Here is a 27,123-nt window from a genome sequence, read left to right on the forward strand (position 1 = left end):
AAGCATAAAAAAGAAGAAATTGAAAAAACAACAACAAAGTACTAAAGGGGGAGTGGTCATGGGCGTGTCAGACAGACACGGAGTTTCTTAAAGAGACAGAGGCCAAATCACAGCGTCAGGAACAGTGTTAAGTTGTTTTTGATATTTGCATATTCAATGGCTGCTGGCTGCTCTGCTTTGCGACCACGACTCTAGAGGCCGCCATTGCTGTAGTACCTCCATATAGCCGCTAGTCTCCCATTGGAATGCATTGGACTTTGGACACGTGAAAAACAACTGTAGAGCCTGGTCCCTAATTTTCTTAAAATTTCTATAGCTAGATATTCCTCCTGTGATAAGGCTGGGTTAGTTACAATTAAGGAGGCTGGTTTTCGTAAAGACATTTTTTCGAAATCTCGCACAGGGTCGGACTGTTAGCATTGGAGCTGCGCGAGCTACACGTCACACAAGGGCCGAGTCTACAGTGAAGATCCCGCCCTTATGCCCTTTTTAGGAACATGCTTTGTCAGAGCTGGGGAGGAGGAGTCTGTAAATCCGCCATGACTTCCCCCTCGAACGTGGTCATTGTGGTAAACGGGGAGGAGTGAGGAGGAGCTGTCCATTTATATATACAGTCTATGTGCATATTCCAAACAATTTTGGGTATCATAGTTATTTGAGTACACTATAGAATGGTAATATGTACCTGAAAAAAACATAATACCCCACCGTTGACTGAGAAAAAATTGGAAAAGGTTTGCGGCAGCAGCAAATTGTTTCTGCTCAAATTCCGCTAAGTTTTGTGGCCCAAATCAGCATAAAAAATGGGCAGTGAAGCCTCAAGCCGGGTGTTCACTGGGCGATTCTGGTCGACTGCGATGAACGATCACTCGCCATGAGGGAAAAATAGACAGTGAGACAGGGACAAAGAATTCAAATACAGCCGTTGTACGACCGAGGACGAGCTGCGACCCACATCAGGCAGCGTCTGATATTTTGGAACACTAGTCGTATAGAGTGAGCCTCCTCTTGCTGCAGCGATGATCTCTGTCTCTGTGGAGACGGGAGCAGCTCACGATTTTACAATCCCCATGTCTTGCAATGTGAAATCTAAAAATCTTTGAAGACAAAAGTAAATGTGCGATGTACACCTGGCATTTCAGTGGACTGCACTTTCACTCCTCTATCAAACAATTTACTGTGAACTAAAATTCACCGTAGTTTTGTGACCTTAAAGGGATATTTCAGGATTTTTGACAAAGGGCCTCATTTCTTAGTTATCCAGAGATATTTTTTTGGTAATTCAAGCAGTTCTTATGTTTGAAGAGTTTAGCGGTGCTTGGCTAGTGCAAGGCTAGCGCAATTCTACGATATCAGCTAGCCTGCATTAAAAACAGTCTGACCCGCTCCACAGAGCACCTGAGGCAAATCACTTATAACACCAGACTAACCATATAAATGTCTGTGTTGATAGAGTAATTTTAACCATTTTGCATTTAAAATATCTTGTATTTGAGCAGCATCAGCTTCGTGGTTGTATAAGCTATGCGGCGGCGGAGTGATCTGCTAGAAAATAGTCCCTAAAAATGCGATCATTCATGTGATGCAGGTCAGATATATTCCAAAAATGATTCATTTATGTGGTTAGTCTGGTGTTATAAGTGATTTGCCTCAGGTGCACTGTGGAGCGGGTCAGACTGTTTTTAATGCAGGCTAGCTGGTACCATAGAAATGCGCTAGCCTAGCACAAGCCTAGTGCCACGAAACTCTTCAAATATAAGAACTGCATGAATTACACAAAAAAATATCTCCAGAAATCAGCAACACTCTGGATAACGAGGAAGTGAGGCCCTATGTGAAAAATCCTGAAACATCCCTTTAATCATCATTTATTCACCTGCCCCACAGCCTCCTCTCTCTGTCCCCACTTAACCGTCTGCCTCTCCACTTTGCAATCTCCCTCTTGTACCTGCGTCTTGTTTGCTTGACTTGACTGTGATTTCTCAGCCGTATGAATTAAACACCACTCCGGTGCTTTTGGGCCTCCCTGAACCTCCGGACGGACTGTTGTGTTTACTCTTCTCTCCTCTCTTGGACGCCCCTCTCCGTCTTCGTAAAAAAAGCGCTGACTGGGTTTGTTCCGAGGAGCCAGCGCGCCCTTTGGTCCGCGCGGGGCTTTGGGGAATCACAGAGTCATGAATTCGGGAGTCGGTTGAGTGAAAGCGCTTTGGTCTCGGTCTACACACAAAAAAAAAAAAAAAAAAGCATAAAAATGTGCAGCTGCTGAGGTCGGCGATTCGGTGCATGTAACTGTCGCGTTGATGGCCAGATTGCAATTCAGAGGGAATGTTCGGCTTTCTATAGACGACCTTGACCAGCGCTGAAGAAATGTACAGCAGGGCCACACTTTTTAGTAAGATAGAGACCTTGTGGGCCTTTCTATGTGGAGTTTGCATGTTCTCTTCAGGTCTGGGTGAGTTTTTCTAGGGGCTGGCAGAACAAATCCACCCTGGGCTTTTTCAATAGGTGAATAGGGAGGTTTTTTTTTTAATCTAGAGATATATCAATTTGAAACTTTTGCTGAACATTACTCATATGAATAAGAGAAAAAAATGTATTGCAAGTTTTCTGACATTTTATGTTTTATGGCCAGAATTGCCAGACTTGCTTATATTTTCAGTGATGACATCTAATAGATAGTATGATAGACCCAGATTTAAATTCATGTTTTTTTCCGATTTGCCATCGGTCCAACAACCCATTAGTCAAATGTCTCATTATTCTGAAAATAGAATGGTACTATGTGCCTGAAGAAAACACAATATCCCACTGTTAATTGTGAAAAGCTTGAAATCAAATCGTTTTTGCTCAAATTCCTCTGCTCGACTGTGATGAACGATCACTCGTCGTGAGGAAAATCCACCGTCGTGGCGCAAAATCACAGGTTGTTCAGTGAGACAGGGACAAAGATTTAAAACAGACCCGTTGTACGACCGAGGACGAGCTGCGACCGACATCAGGCAGCGTCTGATATTTGGAAGGCTGGTCTCAGAGTGAGCCTCCTCTCGCTACAACTATAGGATCTCTGTCTCTGTGGAGACGGGAGCCGCTCACGATTCTACAATCCCCACGTCTTGCAATGTGAAATCTAAAAATCTTTGAAGACAAAAATAGAATGTGCGATGTACACCTGGCATTAAGCAGTGATCTAATAATCCATTAAACACATTTCAGTGACTGCACTTTCACTCCTCTATCAAACAACTTACTGTGAACTAAATTCACCATAGTTTTGTGACCTTAAAGGGATTTTTCAGGATTTTTGACATAGGGCCTCATTTAACAGTTATCCAAAATGTAGCACTGAGCAGAGGTGCCATTAGTCCGACATCTCTGACCCAGTTGTGTTGTGGATTAGAGAGCTATATACAACCATTGGCCCTAACCTTAAAGGGACTATACAGAGTTTAAAAATGCTACAATGATGTATTTCCCTCCCCCTACATGTTCCAGTAATAATGTGTAGAATGAGCTCAGACCTGTTCACCACAACTGCCTCTAAAATCCTGCACTGCCGTCATGCACCAGCTTAATATAGAACCTGCAGTTACGCTTAAGACCTGAGGTGGCAGTATTGAGTATAAAAATGACCACCTTGCATCTCGTCTCAGTGAACCTACTTTTTTTTTTCAACCCCTACTAAACAAATCAGGCAGGGAATTAGATACCTCCAAAATATTGAGTCCAAGACTGGAAAGTTTGGAGTCTGTAGGAGATACTGAAGTAGAAATGTTGAATGGCTGCATGAATGGAACGAAAACCTAATGTTGAGAAAAATGGCCCTTTTGCATCGTGTCCACATGCGCTCTTTCGTAGCGGGCTTCGATGACCATATTTGGATGATGGACTCAAAATGGACTCAATTTATATAGTGCTTTTCCACCTTTATCCTTCACAGCAGGGAACCACTCACCCCCCAAAAAAACAAGCGGAAATTTGTTTTTTTTTACAGCTGAAAATATTGGCAATTTTGACCATTGTCTAATTTTTACATGAAAACATGAAATTATGGAAAACTTGCAATACATTTTGTTCTCATGTTTATGCCACTAATCAACAGCAGACGTTTCAAACTGGTATGACAAAATTTTTTTGTTCCCCCTATTCTCCTGCAGCAGGGGTAGGCAATGTCAGGCCCGTGGGCCAAATCCGGCCCTCCAGCATAGAACCTCTGGCCCTCAGGATGTTTTGAATGATTTTGAAGATGACATTATTACAGAAGTGAGAGGTTAAATGCCTGTTGGAGGACTCTAAAAATGTGTGAAATACAGTCAATTCTTTCAAAATTTCAAAACAATGGGAGTCTAACTCAGCTAAATATTTGAAACAGTAATATATAATACAAATATATTACATTGTTAAAGCTGTAATCACTAATATAGAATATATTACATTTTTTAAGTAAGTTTCCCAACACTGCGTGGGGAAAATGGGGAATAATTTGGGAGAAAATGGGGGGGAAATAGGGAAAATATTAGTAATAAAAAAAAGAAAAACTAATAAGAAAAAAAAAGCTCAAAAAATAATAATTTGGCAAGAAATTAAAAGAAAATCAATGAGAAAAACAAATTGTTTTTATTTGAGCTGAAACAACCAAGTCAGTTCCTGGACCAACAGCATCAAAGCTGTTTTTTTTTTTTTTTTTTCCGTACCTGCTTTAGACACCAGTGAAACCTAAACTCTTTTCCCCGATACCAGACTGGTATCGTTTAACGGTACCTAACTCTACTCACGTACAGACAACGCTGGCATTTGTAGAAAACTGTGTTTTACTTTGGGCTAAAATTGGCAGGTCCGGCCCTTGGTCTTTGTCCTACAGTGTCTCACCTTAAAGGGATATTTCAGGATTTTTGACATCATTTCCTAGTTATCCAGAGTGTTGCTGATTTCTGGATATATCTTTTTTTGTAATTCATGCAGTTCTTATATTTGAAGAGTTTCGCGGCGCTAGGCTAATGCAAGGCTAGTGCATTTCTATGATATCAGCTAGTCTGACCCGCTCCACAGAGCACCTGAGGCAAATCACTTATAACACCAGACTAACCATATAAATGTCTGTGTCGAGTAATTTGAACCATTTTGCATTTAAAATACCTTATATTTGAGCAGCATCAGCTTCGTGGTTGTATAAGCTACGCAGCGGCGGAGTGATCTGCTGGAAAATAGTCCCTCAAAATGCGATCATTCATGTGATGCAAGGTCAGTTATATTCCAAAAATTAAGAACTGCATGAATTACAAAAAAAAATATCTCCAGAAATCAGCAACACTCTGGATAACTAGGAAATGCGGCCCTATGTCAAAAATCCTGAAATATCCCTTTAAACTGGAGGGAAAGCTGGTATGATAAAACAGCTGAAGGCTCCACCGGCCTCCTGGTAAAACGGTCCTTTCACTCTGAATAAAAGCACGGATTATGAGTTGTTAGAGTCAGAACTTGTTATTTTCAACACGCTCCCTGGACCCCCACAAACAGCTGGCGATGTAAATTCGATGTTGGAAACCATAACTCTCGTGGTTAACTGAGGCGTGAACGGTTAAATCTCTTCGGGGAACGGGCTTGGACAGAGCGGTGTTTTTCGGCGGCTCGCACGCTCGACTGGCCCAAAGAAACCGACTGAGCCGTGACTTTCCAAACAGCTAATCAGTCATTTGTGTGTTCGGCGAAATGCTAATGGTAATGGTAATGGCGTCGCTTTGGAGCAGCCCAGTGAAGCGGATCACGTCACGCATGTAATGTACGCATGTTTAAGGGAGATGGATTGTGCAAAATTAATTGACATTTGGGAGGGATTTAAAAATGGCTGCTTCCTCTCTCTCTCGCTCTCTCTCTCTCTCTCTCTCTCTCTCCGACGTGGCAGGGCCGGGCAATTTGGCAAAAACAAATATAAAGAAAACACTCCCACTGCTCATATTGATGGAGCACAGCGGGTTTGAGACGATTATGGCTAAATAACGATTATGGCTAAACATATAAGGGGATGCTTTCTGATGAGTTTTGTCATTTAAAATCAACATAAGGAAATGAATAAAAGAACAATGGACAGTTTCTATGAGCAAATCCCAAAGAGTAGTTCAAAAACTCAACACCCCATGCATAAAATATATGACCTTCCACCATGTCCAGATGAAAGAGGGACTAAAGACCTAAAATAGACCAGAATAAAGATCAATTATGTCTAAACTAGGGGTAAAGAAATCCATAAAACTTGAGTGCATTACGGAATAAAGAAGGAAACCATAAAATGAAAGAAACGGATCCTGAGAACAGTCAGGAGGACTCTTAAAATCAAGCAGTTTTAGAATATTATCACAGTCAAAGTGGACCTAAATATTCTCATTCCTTTCTCATTGGGAACAACATATTCCCACAAATTATTTCACTTACAAAGGAATTTGAGAGAATAACAGTGATCAGTTTGTTTCAATGATGATGTGATGATAAAAAACAAAAGAGATGCACAATCATATACAGTAGATATTACTCAGGACCAGCTCTAATGGCGGGTTCACTACACACTGCACGACGTGGGGATGGTAAAATCGTGAGCTGCACTCGTCTGAGTCCGAGTGTTTACAGAGACAAAGTGTTGTCGTAGCGGTTTCTGGTTCCAGAAGGCGTGTGTTTAGCTGAGACAAGTGCTGCATGCTAGCGGGGTCTATTTCCGCGGAAAAGTGCAGGGAAAGTCCTGTAAATGCGTAGTCGGAAACTGACAGAGATCCTCTCTGCAGCGAAAGGAGGCTCACTCTATGCTGCCACCTGGTGACTCAATAAAAGAACTACAACTACTTTTATTTAGTCACTAGGTGGCAGCAGTGCTCTTTCGTTTTCTCAGCTTTTGGGGGATTTCACCTATTTTCCACGGTCGATTACTAAAGAATGGAAAGACGTACAAACAAACTTTTTTTTAGATGAAAGAAGAGAGTCTAATCTTTCTTTTGGTGAGTTTCGTGTTGACATAGACCTAGACCTGTTCTGTGGGTCTTGAAAAAACAGTCAAAATCCTGAAAAACCTCTGGCAGCAGGGAGCTCTCTGATTTGAAAATGGCTGGCAGTCAATGAGTTAACAACTAGAAGGTCCCGGGTTCCATTCCCGGGTGGGGCCTCTCGATGTGGAGTTTGCATGTTCTCCCTGTGTCTGCGTAGGTTTCCTCCGGTGTCCCCCTACCACTAAAAACATGTGCAATGGGTTAAACCTCCAGCCAGCCAGGTGCTTCTGACCATTACCCTGGCTTCACATCTGGAGATGGGTCCCCAAGCGCCGGCCCACGCTGGCTGCTCACTGCTCCTACAGGTCTCCCCGGCGGCCTTGAGGATGGGTCAGGGATTAGTATTGCCGGGTTTCACGCGACATCACAGCATTCTAAAGGCCTATAATATTATATAGAGGTAAAATGATTTTGTTTTTGAGGACATTTTTGGTCTTGTACAGAGAGATCATGCACCCAGTGACTGATATTAGTGATCATTTTTGTAATTCATACATTTTCTTTTTAGATACAACTTGTGAAAGTGTAATGCAGTTAATAGGAACAACTGGCTCCTCCCCCCGCTGGGTCCGGTGACATCATCACATTCAACCTGCTGCAATCCACCTATACCTTAACCTTGTGTGATAAAATTACAACAAACGGTGCAATTACTTGTTAACCTCTTAGCACCCGCCTAAACCGAATGCCGTCCTCTTTCGCTATAGGCCTGTGTAACACCTCATTTGAAAGCTAAGACCCACAAAACTGATCTTTTTCCTCGCGTTGTTGCTGTGTTGTGTCACCTTTTTTGTTTTTTGTTTTTTGTTACATTTTTGTTGAGTTTTTGTCACTTTTTGTTGAGTTTTTGTCACTTTTTTGTTGAGTATTTGTCACTTTTTTGTTGAGTATTTGTCACTTTTTTGTTGAGTATTTGTCACTTTTTTGTTGAGTTTTTGTCACTTTTTTGTTGAGTATTTGTCACTTTTTTGTTGAGTTTTTGTCACTTTTTTGTTGAGTTTTTGTCACTTTTTTGGTGAGTTTTTGTCACTTTTTAGTTGGGTTTTTGTCATTTGTTGGTTGAGTTTTTGTCACTTTTTTGTTGAGTTTTTGTCACTTTTTTGTTGAGTATTTGTCACTTTTTTGTTGAGTTTTTGTCACTTTTTTGTTGAGTTTTTGTCACTTTTTTGGTGAGTTTTTGTCACTTTTTAGTTGGGTTTTTGTCATTTGTTGGTTGAGTTTTTGTCACTTTTTTGGTGAGTTTTTGTCATTTGTTGGTTGAGTTTTTGTCACTTTTTTGTTGAGTATTTGTCACTTTTTTGTTGAGTTTTTGTCACTTTTTTGTTGAGTATTTGTCACTTTTTTGTTGAGGTTTTGTCACTTTTTTGTTGAGTTTTTGTCACTTTTTTGTTGAGTTTTTGTCACTTTTTTGGTGAGTTTTTGTCACTTTTTAGTTGGGTTTTTGTCATTTGTTGGTTGAGTTTTTGTCACTTTTTTGTTGAGTTTTTGTCACTTTTTTGTTGAGTTTTTGTCACATTTTTGTCACATCTTTGTGGATTTTTTGTCACATTTTTGTTGCGTTAACATCCTTGTTATCTTCTAATTTTTTGTGGCTGTTTTGGTGCTTTTTCCCCCCAAGAAGCTTTTTGATTAGGGTAGGAGAAAATGGGATCCGGTCAGGTGGGAGTTAAGAGGTTAAAGTACACGAGTAACTCAGTGTTTCTGGCCTCTGATGACACTCTTACTGGAAGTTTGAAGGGTCTTTAGTCATTAGATTAGTCAATACAACGTACTTTTGAAGACACAACATGCTCCTAAGAACGCTTTGTGAATCTGACCGACCATTCTCCAGGAAGTTTTAAAGTGGTACTTCTGAACCTTTATGAAAACATTCATGGATGAAGCCCGATATTCTTAAAAAATGCAAATACATTAATCCATCTCATTACCCCCAAGGAATGCGAGATAAAACATAAATATTCAAGCGCAAACTTCAGAGCAGAAACTTAAGTAAAACTGGCATGAAATCAACAGAAATCTTCAGCCCAACCTGAAAGAGTTTTGGATTTTGAATTTGTGGTATTTTCAATAAACTTCTGGTGCAACGGTTTCGCCACACAAAACCAAATGGCTCTTCTCCAACTGGCTGGATCTGAGCGTGTCCCATAAGATCACGCAGAGACTTAGCAGCTTTTCCAAAAGAAGAGGACATTGTTTTTGGCTTATTAATTGCACCCTTTGCGATTTGCTAATTGCGACCATACAAATGCCACAGTAATCTTGCAGCTCCACAGCGAGTGCTTTGAAGTCTCCCCCCTCTGCGCCTCTGCAGACTCTCCTCGCTGACGGCGGGATTACCGAAGGATGTGCCGTGAAATGTTTTGGGGTTGTCATGCTTCCAGAACTGTTGCGCTGCACTTAGCTGACTTTTTTGCGAGCCTGTGTGTGTGTGGCGGGGATTTGATTCCGGCCAAATGGGAACTCAAATGTGGATAAGCTACTGAAGAGAAAGCTCCGTGATGTAGGCCAGACGGATGAGCGGGAAAAAAAGACCACCAGAGAAATCAACACAGTGCTTTGAGGAGGCTGCAGACTCACTCAATAAATCGAGGCAGGAATGCAAATTGAAAAGTGAAACGTGTGGAGTTCAGGTATTGCACATCAGACCCGTGTTTTTCCAGTTTGCTGAGGTAAAAGTGGATAAAGGAAATGTAACAGATACAAGATTGTTAGTTCCGGGTCTATCAGGGCCCTAGAACTTCGCTGCTAGCTACAAATCAGGACTCTCCCTCACAGCTAGAAGGTCCCTGGTTCCCGGACCTTTCAGAATGGAGTAGAGTAGAGTGTTTGTGAAAGCTGTCATTCATCCACGAAGTATTCATCATAGTGAAGCTTAAATTGTCGATTGGACTGGGTATGATTAAGTTGAGGATGTTTCGCTTCCATTCACAGGAGCTTCGTCTTGGCCCTTGTGGTCAGAATGTGACACTGCACCCACAGCAGGACCGGTCTGACATAACGGCCATATCGCCTTTGCTCTGCCTGATCCTCTTCGATCTCAGAAGGTACACTGCAAAAAGTGAATATCAAACATTGGCTTAAATGACTTGAATTGAGTAAATGTATCTTGTTTTGAGCGATTTTCACTCATTTAGACACTTTTCCTGATCGGACCAAGTTTACTTTGATTGTTTGAGGACATTTCAGACCAGTTCTAGGGTAAATCTCGCTTGAAATAAGAAAGTAAACTTGCCAATGAGATAAGACCAATTTTCTTACCCCATTGGCAAAGAAATAAGGACGAAATGTATTGAAATGAGTCAGAAACATCTCAGAACAAGTGAAATAATCTAGGACAAATGCCCAAGAACTTCTTAACTAGTCAAAACAGCTAAAATTTGGATTATTGTGCTCAAATTGAGATGTTTATACTGATCTAGTTAATTACTTTTTGCAGTGTAATCAGGTTGGTCTTTGGATGGGAGACCGTTTGGGAACACCAGGAAGCCTTGGTGAATGTAGTGTGTGAGTGAGTGGTTGGTGGGGGTCGGAGGGGCGAATGACACAGACTGGCAGCCTCGCTTTCATCAGTCTACCCCAGGGCAGCTGTGGCTACAATTGAAGCTTACCACCACGATGTATGGAATGAATGAATCACGCGATCTAAAGCATCTTTAAGTGTCCAGAAATGGCCCCTTCCGAAACGAGCAGATTGGTAAGAGGTCTTATACCAAAAAGGATGTGCGTCGGCGTCCGCCATGACAAGAAGCGTCCGAATTGGGCTGTCAGTTAGGAAGGAGTTAGGAAAAGGAGCCTCGATGCTAACTATCATAGCCACTTTAGCATAGGGAACTCTGGTGCTAACTAACCGGTGATTAGGAGCTATGTGCCATCCCAGAAGCCACTGCGCCAAATTCCCCCACCCCCCTCGGCCCCACCCTGGAGTGATTCATGCACAACCACTGTTGATTGACAGCTGCACATTCAATAAGAAAAAAAAAATGAGATTCTGCACAAGCCAAAGTTTATAAAAGTGACAAAATCCATGTTGTCGTCCCCACAGCTCAGTCACATGTCAGTGTTAAAGAGCCGCCTCAGAAAACGGATTAAATGCTTTTGTTTTCATTTAGTAGAAACTTAAGCCACATGGATCATTTGCATAATGTAGCTTTATGAAACAGCTGTTGAAATAAAATAACACTAAAGGGAAATGTATGGCTCATTTGGATTTTTTTTCTTCTCCTTAAATGTGTTTGTTTGGACACTATACAGTAGGGGGCGACATGCACTTTTGTTTGGCCTCCACTCCACCAATAACTTTAAAGAAGAAGAAAAACAGCTGTTGGTGATGTCACTTCCCCTTCCCCTGGGAGGACGGTCAGATTGTGCAAAATAGCTCTGAAGCTCTAGTTCACTAACTGCATAGAGGTCTAACAGTCGACCCCATGAAAGGTTAAGGATAAGTTGTTAGTGTTAGTGCTTAGAGGCTATAATTTGATGGTTTCGGACGCAGCCTATATAAAACCAATGCATTATAAGACTCAGGCCCGTCCTAGGAGGAGGAAATTAAACCTGCCAACACCCACCTATTGAAGTTGTTTATTTATTTATTTAGTTGAGACAGTGCATGATAATGAACATACAAGGGACTCACTGCATGTTATAGACGCGGCGCGCCGGATTGTAGCCATGGGCGGGTTTTCATCCACGGACCCACAGTCACACTGTCAAACACACTCTCACACACTCTCTACATGTTTTCAGTCTTAGGGGAATCCGGAGCTCCCAGAGGAAATCTACACAGACAATGGGAGAACATGCAAACAGAAAGACCCTACCTGGGAATAGAACTCGGGACCTTCTTGCTGTGAAGCACGGGCACCAAGCAATAGAAGCATGACGTCCTCAACACAACCAAACCCAGTCCATGATTTAAGCATCATTGAAATTTTTATATGGAGTTTGCGAGTTTCTCTCCCCGTGTCTGAATGTGTTTCCTCCGGGCAATTCCCTCTTCAACCAAAGACATGCACTGTACACTAGGCACTTCCTCCAGGTGTTTCTGGCCATCAGCCTGGCTCAACATCTGGAGATGAGTCCCCGGAGGCTGCATGCGACTGCCCAGTGCAGGGTTGCCAGGTCCGTGGTTAAACTGCAGAATTGGCTGGCTTCTTAAGGCTTGCCGCGGGTGAAAAAACTGTCCACGTTTTATTTTTTTCATACTACTCATTGGAAAATAAGCTATTTTCTAGCTTGTTTCATGATAAAAGCTCATTTATCGTGATATTTTTGGGCGGGTTTGGCTGCTGAGACCTGACAATATGACAATAAAGGCACCGTAACCATAACCTTCCCCCAGTTCTAAAATAGATCTAAATTGTCGCCTCAATTTGTCTCCACTGCAAACACTGTGTTTTCAAAAGGGCGTCTTCTGCTTTTTGCAGTTCATTTCAAACACATCTTGACGATTATTTTACACTAATTTGCCTAATTTGCCTAATTTACTAAGCCAGGTGCTAAATTTTAAGTACTACTTCATATTAGCACATGTGATTTTGTCTTTGGCTTGTTGCACCTGATGCATTATCAGAAACTGTTCATGATTATAGTGGTGCAAATGGGAAATGTAAATGAGTTTGCTCCTTGGCCTTTAAGCGTTTACGAAAGACAAAAACCTAAGCTGCACCTGCTTTTTTCACCACTTTCTATTTTTCCTCAGTAAATCAAGAGCAGCCGATCCAATTTCTCTGTTCGTTTTTTTTTTCCCCTCCAGTGTCGCTACAGTTTGACGATCGCTTATCTAACACACAGCACTGTCCAAAGTAGTTCCTAAATGGACCAAAACCTTGTAAATTCAACCCTGAAAGCCGTGATGTGTGTGGGCTCTCTCCAGACGAGCTCGAGACGACGTTGGGGAAAACGGTGAGAAAGAACAACTTGTTACAGCCGCAGCGCAATGACCTCGCGACGCAGCAAACCTTGAAGTAACGAGCTCCGCGCGGCCTCGGAATCCGAGCGCGGCGGTGTTTGCATCCGTGGGCGTTCGCCATCCAGCGCCTGTGAGTAAACATACATGAAAGTGGGCGGACGTGCCGGACGAGACGGAGGAGGGAGAGCGGAGTGGAAACAGACAAAGGAAAACCGAGCCAAGATTCTCCGTGTGCTCGAGTAGAGGAGAGCTCGGTGAAGAGGCGAGGGAGTGAAGGCAGAGTGAGAGCGGTTCAGTCTGAGAGAGGTGAACCTGCAGACGAGGCTTTGTGCTTTGAGCTTGTACGAGACCAAACGCAGCTGTTGAACAAGGCTTCGACAGGCGAGCGGACTGTGCTCTGCCAGCAACGCCAATTATAGAAGGAAATGTGACTATTACTCTTCAGATACTCGATACTGATATTGTTCCATTTCAAAAACAAGGGGCAGAACCTTCCCCTGGAGTTAAAACCTGTTCAAATATTGGTGTTGTGTATTGTCAAAGGCAAAAACAAGGAAGTCTGGGGTAGGGCTGCTCGATTATTGAAAAAATAATAATCACGATTATTTTTGTCATAATTGAAATCACGATTATTCATCAACGATTATTTGTTGCCTTTAAAAATATATATATCTTTATGTTATGTATTTATTAATCAAAACACTACACTACACTTTATGTTTTCTGAACAGTCATAAAAGTACAAATGATTTCAAGTACGCCTTGATTAAACAGAGGTCCCTGTTTCACACCTGCCCCCTGCTGGCCAGCCCTCACACCTGCGCAAGTAAACTAAGCAGTGCGGCCTGATGACATCATCACACAGCACTGTTTGTTTTTATGTCAGGCAAAAGCATGAGCCATGGCACGTGAAAAGCCAAGAGAAAATAATCCTAGCGGTCTGAAATAACGCAAGTCTGCTTTGCAAAAAAAAGAAATTAAAAAAATTGAAAAATTGAAAAATTGAAGAAAAAAAAATAGAAAAAATAAATAAATAAATTGTTTTTTTGTGATTATGCTAATTTTGTAATCGTTTACTGTTGTAATCGAAATCGTAATCGAATTTCGATTAATTGCACAGCCATGGGGTCTTTTTTAGCAAAATCAACTCTTTAGAGCGGGGTGACCAACTAGTCAGAGACCAAGAGCCGAAATGTTCAACCTTGATCCTATGAAGAGCCACAAAGGCAACGACCATTAGCGAGATCCAGGGGCGGTAGTTTAATCACAATAAACTATAAGTTTATGCCTGGCCTTTTGCTTTTTTTTGTTCAATTATTGTGTTGCTGTTCTGCTCTGACTGAGACAGAATTAGATTTTTTTTTTTTTTTTTTCCTAATGCTGGGGTATGTTTGTATGTGGGGCCCCTGCCCACTGAGTCCCCTCCTCCGATTCGCCCCTGGCCTGTGTGTTCCTGCAGCTTGGTCCTGACTGGACTGTGCAGAGAACGCACTCTCGGCTGCACAAAGTTCATAAGGTTTAATCAGGAGCCTCTGGACGTCTGAGATTCTGTTTTAAGTTGCATTTGTTACAGTTTCAGTCACATGTGGAAGAAAAGTCAATGACTTTGTGTATTTCCGCGTTACGATGTCGCGCTTCGCTTCATATGCTTCATTAGAGCTCCGCTTTTTTCCAGTTCCTTTTTCCAGTTACAATGTAGTTCTCTCGTGGCCAAAATCGAACATTTGCACAAAGAGGTGGTATTATGCTTTTGCAGGTATTTGGTAATAAGAAGCTCTAAAATGTCTCCCTCCTCATGTTTGTTTTAAGCTGTGGTAGAAAAAATGTGCAAATGTCCCTCAGTTACGCATGTCGATTAAAATGGCTAGTGCCAACAACGGGATTCCTTTTAAACCGTTGCAGTGCGTGTAAATAACAGGTTCTGCCACAACTGTGGAAAAATAGGCTACAACTGTCTTAACAAGTTATAATAATAATGATAATAATGCATCCGTTTAATATAGCGCTTTTCTGGACACTCTTAGACACTTTACATTTGCATTACTCTTTCATTCCATACTTGGTGGTGGTAAGCTATTGTAGCCACAGCTGCCATATGCGCACTATGCAACTGTTTATGTAAAAAAAAAACTATATTAATATGTGTTTGACCTTTCAGTGACTGTTTGGGTGGCTTCAGATGGTAGGACGCTCCAGGATCGATTGTTCTTTAGGTTTTCACTGCTGATTGAATCGCATCCATGGTTATACATTCCATTCCTGAAATCCTTCCAGAAACCATAAAAAACCTGAAACAAAAAGCCACTGGGATGGAAAGCAAAGGTGCCAAGCTAACCAAAGGCCATACTGCCTTTGCTCTGCCCAATCCCGTCAGACCTCAGAAGCTAAGCAGGGAAGGGTCTGGTCGGTGCTTGGATGGGGGACCGTTTGGTAGCTTACCACCATCACCAAGTATGGACTGAATGAATAATGCAACGACAGCGTCTTTGAGTGTCCAGAAAAGCGCTATATAAAACCAATGCACAATTATTATCATCATTAACCACCCAGATAGCCACTGGGTCACTGCAAGAATAAAAATTTGATTTCAAAGCTCAATAAGTCAAGCTGGGAGTCTGTTGGAGCTACAACTGTAAAGTGGAGATGTTGTTGCTTTTGTAACGTGCACTTCTATCCGCTCTTTGTAGCAGGCTGCTCCCACAAAGGAAATTACCATATTTGGATTACAGCGTCATCTCGGTCGCCAATATTTGCGAATGAGTGGCCATACCGCCTTTGCTCTGCCCAATCCCATCAGACCTCGGGTGGCCGATGGCGCAGACTGGTTGCCCCCTTCCGTCAGTCTACCCCAGGGCAGGGTAGCTTACCACCACCAACTATGGAGTGAACGAATAGTGCAATGTAAAGCCTCTTTGAGTGTCCAGAAAAGCGCTATATAAAACCAATGCATTATTATTATTATTATTATTATTAACATGGTAAAGGAGATAACTAGTAAAAAGTCTCCACATTGACCCGGGAGAACACGCCAACTCCACTTCGAAAGACGGCAACCTGTTTCGGTTCAATCAAGGACCTTCTTTCACTGTGACGGCCGCGCTGCTAACCACTCTGCCACCGTAGATGTCACCCGTGCGTTATCGTCCAATCCTCAAATACCAATTCCCTTTATCTGTGCGCCGTGTTTGCCGACCGTTTCTCCGCGCTCGGACTTTCCCAGCATGAGGCAATTTGCCCGGAGAACTCCATCTTTCCGTAATGCGATTCCGAAGGCTGCCTGCTGTTCTCTACATAATACGATAATGCCAAGTTGTCATTTGCGGTGATGGATTGGTGGGTAAAAATAGAAAGAGTGATTAAACCTTGAAGGAGGTACTAAGCGGTCTTAAATCTCCATTACGCCAAGGCTGAACCGAGGATAAACTCTGCCCTTGCGACGCCACTGGCCTGTCTCGGATCAATTATTTTATTAAATGGGAGAAATTGCATCAGTAAAGAACAACAGCTGCCTTGACGTCGGCAACGCAGTCACTTTGCCGGCTCGAACTAAAAATATTCTGTCCGTCAGCTCCGTTTGTACCATTGCCATAGCAACAACCAATCGATGCTTATGTGACCTTTATCCTGCGCCATATCGAGAAACCGGAGAACCCAGAGGAAACCTACGCAGACACAGGGAGAACGTGCAAACGCCACACAGAAAGGCCCCGCCCAGGTGGGACCAGCCTTGGCAACCACTTGGGCATGGAGGCTAACTGCACCATTGACAAGCCTCTCCCGGCAGCACGTTGTTCAAGCACCCATTTGCTAACTCGTTCCTCTAGCTTTTTTGGTTTTCTTCACTGCAGTAAGTGTGACCTCCACTGTTTGCCAGTCCCTCACAAGTATCTCACTCACACCACACTTTCTTTCTGCTGCCCGATTAACGTTTTTTTTTATCTTCAGTGTTACAGGAGTAGCAGATACTGGTACACAAGCCTAGAACGCCCTCTAGTGGCTGTCAGTGTGGAAATAACAAACAGTGTAGGATTCTGTATTTTGATATATAAATCACTCCTGGGTATAAGTCGCACCCCCAGCCAAACTATGAAAAAAAAAGTGTGACTTATAGTCCGGAAAATATGGTCAGTTTCACCAATTGGTGTCTATGCCTTTCTTTAAACAGGCTGGAAGTTTTGGATTTAGCTTTGAATTTTAAATTAGAAGGTAATTAGAAGGTGCTGGGCATTATAAAGGCCTTTAACATTAGAACAAAAACAGTTTATAATTGCATCCTTTGAATCCCATTGACAAAACAAAAGCAAAGCAGCAGCTATTATTGTTTCAGCTGTAAAGGATGGATGGATGGATGGATGGATGGATGGATGGATGGATGATAGATAGATAGATAGATAGATAGATAGATAGATAGATAGATAGATAGATAGATAGATAGATAGATAGATAGATAGATAGATAGATAGATAGATAGATAGATAGATAGATAGATAGATAGATAGATAGATTTTTTAGACACTTTTCTCTGCCATGATAGTGTTTAAAGCGGTGACAGAACGTCGTCAAACTATTGCTTAGCAATAGCATGAGCAGCAATGCGGTAAAACTGCAGGCCGGAGCTGCCGCAGATTCACTGCCATCTTTTTGGGGATCGATACCGACACGGAACACCAGATTGGGACATATCTGTTAGAAATGTAAAAACAAAAAAAGAGTAGTTTCCGCTCCAGGACTATTCAACACACCAGCAGCTGCTGTTTTTGCCAAGAAGTGGTGAAACTCCATCAGGACGGCTGAGATTTCCATAAAATTTTGATGAATACCCTAATCCCCATGTCTGATTGGTTTGAAGAGGACGATGTTTTGGTTATGTAGTGTGGGGTACGGGCCCCCCAGGGGGCACAAGAGCAATTAGCAGGGGGTCCTCGGAATTATTTCACATCAAAAAGAAGAAACTGGATAATATTTCAATAGGATTTTAAGAGAATTTTAGCTTTACTTTGAACACAACGCACTACCCAATAAATCTGAGTTTAGATCATTTTCTAAATAATTGGCTGCACCCTCGAGATAAGAGGTACTTAGTAGAAAAGAAAGACTCAAGTGGCACGTCTGCAATGGAATATTATTATATTATAATGAGAGCCTCTGCCGATGTGCCGGTCTGAAGAGTCAGGAATACATGGTTTTCCATACAGATACTTTTTCCGCTACCTACACTACCGCGCAAAAGTTTGGGGTCAGGCCAGTTCTATAGCTTCTCTAACTCGCTAACAAAATGTACCATTAGACTCTGGAGCGATGCACCTCTGCACACCTATGTAGGTATTCTACTAAAAATCACCCGTTTCCAGCTAGAATAGACCTTCACAACATTAAAAATGTCTCGACTGTATTTCTGCTTCATTTAATGATATCCATCCATCAATTTTCTGGGTCGCAAGGGGCAGCAGTCTCAGCAGAGATGCCCAAACTTCCCGATCCAGCTGTTCTGGGGGGACCACGAGGCGACGCCAGGCCAGCTTGGAGACATAGTCCCTCCAGCATGTCCTGGGTCTTCCACGAGGCCTTGTCCCAATAGGACATGCCTGGAACTCCTCTCGAGGGAGGCGACCTAGAGGTATCTGGTCGTGAAGGAGCAGCGACTCTGCTCCGAGCTCCTCCCGGGTAACTGAGCTCCTCACCCGATCTCGAAGGGTGCGCCCAGCCACTCAACGAAGGAAACTAATTTCAGTCGCTTGTATTCGTGATCTTGTCCTTTCGGTCATTACCCAAATCTCATGACCATAGGTGAGGGTGGGAACGTAGATTGATCGGTAAATCAAGAGCTTTGCCCCGACTCAGCTCCCTCTTCACCACAACAGACCGATACAGCGAATGCGAAACATTTTGATCAAATTGGGGAGGAAATGGGGATAATAGGGAATACATCAGTATTTAAAAAAAAATGGGGATAACATTGAGGAAAAAATGGATAGAGGGTTTTGATCGTACTTTTTATGTGAGTAGGTGTGTGTGACAGGACTCAGAATTTGCTTTATGGTTCAATCCGTTTGCAACCCTTTTTTTTTTTGTTAACGCTATAAAGGTTATATATTGTGAGGCGCCGGGATCCTAAGTTATACTCTGCAAATCCCAGAGTCCAACATTTTGCAGATGGAGATTTATGGCTCTATACTCCAGAGCTGTCAGACGAGTGCGCTTTGGGAACTAACTGGCAACAATGTCGGTATTTCAGACTCTGAGCCCGAATGCAGCAAAAATATTGAGGCAGCGCAAATTCATATTCGAGCTTACACTGTTTATTTGTCTACGATTCCCAACCTCTAGAGAACAGAACACATTTGTTTTGTGCAGTGGAAAAAGCTGTAACAATTCAAATCTTGCCTTGTCTCGATTGAATGAGGGACCAACAAATCTGGCTTCTTTTGGTGGTACTTTAAAGCCACGCCTTGTCACATGTCACATGATAAGAAAACATAACAGAAGAACTGGTGATTATGGTTTATTTGTTCTTGCCCAGTGCTTACGTTGGTTGACGACACGAATGGCTCAATAAAAGTAATTTAACCTTCAGTTCTGGCATTCTCGGTATTGACTGGATGCTACATTAGGTCGTCATCCAAATCCATTCTTTGATTGCTCGCTGCAAAAATAGCATCGTCTGTGTCTGGCTGGGCTTAGGAGAATGTTTTGTTTTGCTGGCGACCGTACTCTGCCTGATCTAATGTTTGGTTGTAGCGTCTTTAGCTTTGATTACGCTGGTCTTGTTTCAAAAAGCTTCGGCAATGTCAGAAGATCCAGTGTGGTTTTCATTATACACCCAGATCTTGTATTGATGATGGGAGAGTGGGACTTCTGTGCAACGCCTTCTCCAGCACATCCCAAAGACTCTGCGGCCAATCGATTATGTGAGAATGTCGTCTCAGCCACTCTTTCACTATGTGAGTCCGATGAATCCTGGCATTGTTGTCTTAGAAAATGTCCACGCCAGAAGAAAGAAGAAATCCATTGATGGACAATCATTCAGTAACAATGTTAAATGGTCTCAATAGGACAGGGCAATTGATCTGTATTTAATAGAAATCGCAATCTCTACTTTGGTCAATCTCAATAATCTTCATGGGACGAGACAATGGAAGACTTTTGTGCGCTAAAGGAAACTGTTTTATTTTATGAATCAGCAAGATGTATTTCATTTATTATGAAAAACTAAAATAAATCGCCCAGCCCTGAGTCAGCGCTTCTCTCCCTGCAAGTGAAACTCAGAAAATCGTTCAAAAGTTCATTTCTTTCTGTAATTCAACTTAAAGTGTGAAGCTAAATTATGCCAAGTGACATATGCCTTTATTTGTTTCAAAATCAAAAAGTTGAATAACAGAAATGAATGTTTGAATTTTTAATGATGTTCTAATTTTCCGAGTTTCAACTGTACATCAGGCCCAAAGCGCTTTACAAGAAAGGAACCAGTCACTCATTCACTCTCTCATTCACACACCAATGTCCGCAGACACTGGAGGCAAAGTGGGTGAAGTGTCTTGCCCAAAGACACAATGACAATGTGCATCTGGGAGCTGGGATTCAAAACCCCAACTCTCCGATCATGAGACGACCTGCTCTACCAACTGCGCCCCCAGGACAGTATGTTCAGCTGAGCTCCCTCTTTGGGCACATAGTGTTTGGACCAACTGCAGTGACCCCAGATCGGAACAGTTGGTTTTTTGATCAGGCCGTGTATAATCCAAAATGTTACGCAGTGTGCTTTTAACCAAGAGGAGTCATTGCCACATGTGAAAAACAAAAAGTTACATTTTCTCTTATAAATCTATAGAATTAATCACCTCATTAAGAACATTCGGGGTAACGCTTTATAATACAGCCCGTGAGTTCCAGGTGTAAGTACAGGTTACAAGAAAGTAATTACACATGTAAGTACAGGTACTCTTACAACGTATAACAAGGGGGAACAATGTGTAACAAGGGGGAACAATGTGTTACAAGGAAGTACAAATTGTCTCAAGGGGGAACAATGTGTAACTTTGTACTTCCTTGTTACACATTGTTCCCCTTGTAACACATTGTACTGCCTTGTTACACTTTGTTCCCCCTTGTTACACATTGTTCCCCTTTGTGACACTTTGTACTTCCATGTTGCACATTGTACTGCCTTGTTACACATTGTTCCCCCTTGTTACACATTGTATTGCTTTGCTACACATTGTTCCCCTTGTTACACATTGTTCCCCCTTCTTACACATTGTACTGCCTTGTTACACATTGTTCCCCTTGTTACACTTTGTTCCCCCTTGTTACACTTTGTTCCCCCTTGTTACACTTTGTTCCCCCTTGTTACACTTTGTTCCCCCTTGTTACACATTGTTCCCCCTTGTTGCACATTGTACTGCCTTGTTACACATTGTTCCCCTTGTTACACTGTGTTCCCCTTGTTACACATTGTACTGCCTTGTTACACATTGTTCCCCCTTGTTACACATTGTTCCCCCTTGTTACACTTTGTACTTCCTTGTTACACTTTGTTCCCCCTTGTTACACTTTGTTCCCCCTTGTTACACATTGTTCCCCCTTGTTGCACATTGTACTGCCTTGTTACACATTGTTCCCCTTGTTACACTGTGTTCCCCTTGTTACACATTGTACTGCCTTGTTACACATTGTCCCCCCCTTGTTACACATCGTTCCCTCTTGTTACGCTTTGTACTTCCTTGTTACACATTGTCCCCCCCCGTTACACGTTGTAAGAGTACCTGTACTTACATGTGTAATTACTTTCTTGTTACCCGTACTTACACCTGGAACTCGTGGGTGTATTCTAAAGCGTTACGAAATTCGGCAAATGATTTGTTTTCAACTTTATTGTTATTGTCCCAAAGCGAAACTTGTCTCGGATTTGTGATGTTTTGGTTCCTACATTACACAAACACTTGCAGCAGCTAATTCATGACATATAATACTACAAAGTACAGAAGTACAAAAGGACAACAGTCAGCTCATTCTGCTGACAGTACAGCAAGATATATTACACATTAAGGCCACAATGTTGCACATAAGTTTTCATCAAGGCAGTAAAAGGAACATGCAGTACCGAACACAACTATCTGCACTTATTAAGTAGAGCAACCGATACAGGAATAAAATTCATCAAAAAGCACGAGAAGGTTCTTTGAGAATGTTTTTTTTGCTTGTGCCAGGGCAGAGGATTCAAAGATTGTTTGCAGACTCTCACTCTCAGAAGGAACATGAGCTTATTCTTCCACCCTTTACGCAGTATTTTGATGTGGAAAATGTCTACAAGGAAAATCCACCAATGGCAAACCTGATTTTAAACAAGACAAGGTCCGTTTCACCACAGTATTTGTCCAGCTGCACCACAATCTGTGCCACGTAGTCCATCAACATGCCTTCTGGACATACACTGCACACTTCTGTCCTGACAACTCCCTCATTTTCATATCCCCCCCCCCGTTTATAAGCATTTTCCTCAGCGCCCCGGCTTGTCACAGTCCTGCGGCTCATGCGGGAGAATCACACCCCTGCGCGCTCAGATAAGGGTCCAGCGGCTGATTGCAAAACACAATGAGCTGCAAGTCTGTAACTGGCTTAACCCTGTTTTCCCATCATCCCCCATGTCCCGCCACACAGCAATCATCGGCGCGCCATGGAAATGTCTAATCCACTGGCAAATCTCAACACCTATGACGGGGCGGGAAGAGGGATGGGTGGTTTGAATGGCAGTAATTAGCCAATTGTATGATGCAATTAAACAGGCGATATCGGGGCATCTGCGGAGAACTCAATATCCGGTCTCCATGGGATACGATTACATGTAAAAGCTGCTAACCCTGTACTTCAGACCTCTACAGAAAGGGCCCGAAATGTCTGTAGTAGACCATCATGCATGCATCACACAAATGACATGATTGATGTGCAAATCCTCCATTGATATTCTTCGACGGTTCATATGAATGATTCAGTTCACTCTACGTTGAGAACCGTGACACTGGTCCAAACATAAGTTGCGTTTCCATCAAAGATAATGCACATCTGTATGCAAAATATGTATTATGCAAAATCTGCATAATAAATGTGCATAACAAAAGCAAATCTAAGAGGGTTTGCGAATGAAGGGCGGTGGTTGCCTGGTTACAACAGTCGATGGATGGATGGAAATGGATGGAATTACTTATTTTTTACCTGTAATGCCGTGAATACATGTTCATTTAGGCGACTTATATGCTAAAATATCTTAACTACTCTGAAGTCTTACAGAACCTTTTCTATTGAAGATGCTTCCCTGGTAAGTGATGAGTTGGCTAACACTGTCCATTAGTTGCACTGTTGTTAGCATGAACGCAGCGGCAAAGACAGCGCAGCAATGTTTGAGCTTCTGTACATTTGGGATTTTTTTGGGGGTACTAGAGATGATCTGAAACTGATGAAGCAGAACTAAGTAACTCATGCCCCTAGAGGCCATAAGCGCCACTGCAGGTGTCATAGCATGTTGCGTTAATTGTCCATGGGAGTCAATACTACGCTGACAGAAAAGACAAAGGTAGAGATCAATATGTTACATTGTGCCACAGCCCAATTACACAATGGATATCATTTTTGTCACTCAAACGTGGCTGTAAATACTGCTAAAGTGGCGCTAGCCCACAGTTAGCTTTCCCTGTTAGCTTCTTCTTCGTGATTCTATTAGTGCATATTGCGTCTCCGGGTCAGAGCAGGGAAAGTTGCAAGCATGGTTTTCTGGCCAAAGACACCAGGGGGAGATGACACTTGTATTACCCCCAGAGGGATACGGGAAGGATTTATTAAGGTAAACAAGTTACTTAGTACTGCTTTAAGTACTTTTCTACTTCACTTCTGTCCACTCCAGTCCAAAGGTGTACAGCTCTGCCAACTGACACGTGCATTAAGACACAAAAATCAAAAAAACACATAAGAATTTGTTTTATGCAAATGGATAATAATAGACTATTCCTTTCCCCATTCACATTAATATGCATGTTCCTAAAAAGGGCATAAAGGTGTTAAGCTTTGGAGCATCAACAAGCCTCTACAGTTTTCCAGGACCTCAATCCCAGCTCAAACTTTTAAAAATCAGAACAATACCAGGGTGGTTAAACACAACATCCCCTCTTAGGAGGAAACTCTATCCTTAGAAACAATAACACTCTTTGATTCACCATTGGTTTCCATGATATAGAGTTCTTTGTGGAGTTGCCCCAGGCCACTAGGGGGTGGTATCGCAGCAATGTCAGCACCCTCCCATTATAGGACAAATCAACAGGTTAAAATAAGAAAAAACACATCTCATTTTTAATGCTTGATGATTTATGGTTTACTTTTTAAGCAATTAGTTTTTTCTTCATTAAATGCAAAAATACTTTTTGTAATAATAAGTTCCACTGGCAGATTTCTTTACATGCCAACTCAAGGACAAACATGCAGATGTCAATAAAAAGTTACTTATTTCAAAATTGCAGCAAACCCCGGGGTTTTCCAACCACTAAACCAGGTGTTGGATCAACAGGCGGACTATTAAAGCGATAAAAATGTAGCTTTTGAACAGAAAGCAGGCCAGGTGTTCAGTACATCATCTGAGGTCAAGATGTCTATAAACCAGGAATAAGCCAGCTCTAAACCAAGAGTGAAACAGGACTTACTCGGATTTCAATTTCCAAAAGGATGGAAAGATGCCAAGAAAACCCAGCTCTGAACCAAAACTAAGGACAACACCTGGGGTCCACAAAGAGTCCAAAACAACATCGAATGATCACGAAAGAAAATGACTTAAAAGTGCAGAATTTGCTGATTTTGAGCAGATTTGGACACACTTATTGCCAATGGTGTCCAAACTTTTCTCACCGAGGGCCTGCATTGACAGCATGGAGGGCCACACATCTGTGTCAGTGCATTCAAACATTCAGCTGGGCGCATTTAAAGGAACAGGCCACCGTTTTTCCATACTGAGATGTGTTCTTACCTGAGCTTAGACGAGTTGACGCGTACCTGTCTGGTCTTTGTGTGTGCCCTCAGTCACGCAAAACAACAAAAGATGTTGTTAGTATTTGGCCTCTCCCAGTGTATTCCTATGGCTCCAAACGGGGGGTGAAGTTGGAAGCTACCACGCTCTTCCACGGGCACAAAGACCAGACAGGTACGCATCAACTCATCTAATCTCAGGTAAGAACACATCACAGTATGGAAGAACTGTGGCCTGTTCCTTTAAGAGAGTTTAAAACCGGTTTCCACACTTTTATTTAGGCTTGGAACCATAACACCAGCTCTGTCTCTCAATAAATGTTACTATTTGATATTATAATTGTGTGGAGTTATTAAGATGGCAGTAAAAAGTGCCATCTCTGGTGATGTGTGCCAAAAAAAACAAGAATCCTGAGGGCCACATTTCGGATATGCCTTAAACTTTGTTGTGCTTTTGTCTTATTATTTTTGCTTGTCTTCAGCAAATTAATGATGCTCTTATTCAAGACAGTCCAAGCCTACTTGAAATTACAACACAGCAATTTATCCAAGATTAGATTTTTTCATTTCATTTTCTCACTGCAGCTAAACCAAAAATAACAAGCACAAGACCAGCTCTATCCAAGGTAAGAATTAGGACTTAATCCGTGCCAGGTCTAATAAGGCAGAACAAAACAAAATCTAAAACCAGGTCTCATTCAATTCAAATCCAGCACCGAACCAATGCTGAACCCCCCACATTCCCAGTGATTGACAGATCTAACCCACCAAGCCATGACATTATTGATCACGGTGCTTTACGCGCACGCGCCAGCCGATCATTTCACGGGCAATTTGGAAAACATCTCCCGCTCCCCCCAGCTCCGTAACACTCCCCCTGCCTTCGCCTTTTGACGAGATTCCCGTACAGCCCCCATTGTGTCCAGCAACGTAGAATCCACCGCGTGTGATGGTGTGATGGTAGTGATGGTACAGGGCTGCGCGTCTCCGTTCACTGTTGCATTTTTAATGGCGCAATTATACTTAAAAGTCGAGTTGGCGTGCGTAAAACTCCATTCCAGCGCGCTGCACCTTCGTAAACATCATTTGTAGCAGCAACATGTAGTCACGCTTGGGCTACAAATGGTCAAGGCGCACGAAACGAACAATAATGAGATCAATGGGCCTATTTATATCATGAAATTATTGCATTGCTTGGGTTTGGAAGCTTCGTTCTGTTGCCTCTTTAAGAAGAAAGTCTAAATATCGTGTTGGGAAAAGGAACACCACAGCGCAGAGCGAAAGTGCGACTTCTTATAAGAGAAATGAACACTGTATTACGCATTAAGCCAATGTTATTTCAGGATTCATGTGTTATTCACCCAAGAGTTAAACAATTCCCCGTCTACAACAAACCTGTGCCGTCATTCTAGTGTCACAATGAAAAGAGAGTCTTCAAAAGCGCAATCAAACAATGCGTAAAGCTGAGCGTTTCTTACCTTGGAGTTGTTATCCAGCTATATTTTGACCAACTGTCGCTCCTTCCCGTCTCACTGTGACCATTTTCTGCTGCGTTTTCGTCCAAAAAGCTCACGAACACGCACATTGTAAAACAAAAAAAATGTGTATATTCTTATTCGTGGAGAAAGCCAGTCATGGTGAGCGCCAGCGAACAGGTAATTTGGCCCGGGAAGCCAAAGCAAGCGGTCGTATGTGAAAGGGAAAACAAAACGGGCTGAAACGCGCAGAGGAATGTTCTTCTGTCTTTGTCTGACGCGCGGGAGCGTAAAAGTCTTGACTTCGCCTCGACTGACCGAGATGCTGTGCGGGGAAAGTTGACGCACCTTCCCGAGCGAGAGGAGAGGGACTGAGCGAGCGCGCGTAGAGCGAGTGGAGGCTGAGGAGGAGGAGGAGGAGGAGGAGGGATTCAGCGAGAGGAGGAGCTGGATCTGACCCGCAGCGTCCACCCTCACGCGCCTTTACTGCGTGGAATGTCGAGATTTCGATGTTTTTCTACTGTTCGTTTTTATTATAGGAGCGCGTAACCACGTACGGTTAGCTATTTTTGCGTTATACTAGCAGGCTAAAGTGACTATTTTTTTTTTTTTTTCATATTTTAACCTCTTAACCTCCACCGTAACCGAGCACATTTTCCCAGTTCGGCATTCAAAAAGCTTCTTGTGAGAAAGAGTCAAAATAGCGGCA

The 27,123-nt window shown here is 42.5% G+C and overlaps 1 protein-coding gene across 1 annotated transcript in view; it reads right to left on the bottom strand.

Annotated features, from left to right (window-relative positions):
- Positions 1 to 26,812, bottom strand: part of syndig1l (synapse differentiation inducing 1-like) — a 138,575-nt gene extending 111,763 nt beyond the window's left edge. Inside the window, exon 1 of the mRNA XM_079572834.1 lies at positions 26,418 to 26,812. The gene's annotated coding sequence lies outside the window, so the exon portion shown is untranslated. The remainder of the gene's footprint in view (positions 1 to 26,417) is intronic.
- Between the last annotated feature and the right edge of the window lie 311 nt (positions 26,813 to 27,123).

This window comes from Gobius niger (assembly GCF_951799975.1).
Source record: "Gobius niger genome assembly, chromosome: 15".
In the NCBI taxonomy this organism is placed as follows: domain Eukaryota; kingdom Metazoa; phylum Chordata; class Actinopteri; order Gobiiformes; family Gobiidae; genus Gobius; species Gobius niger.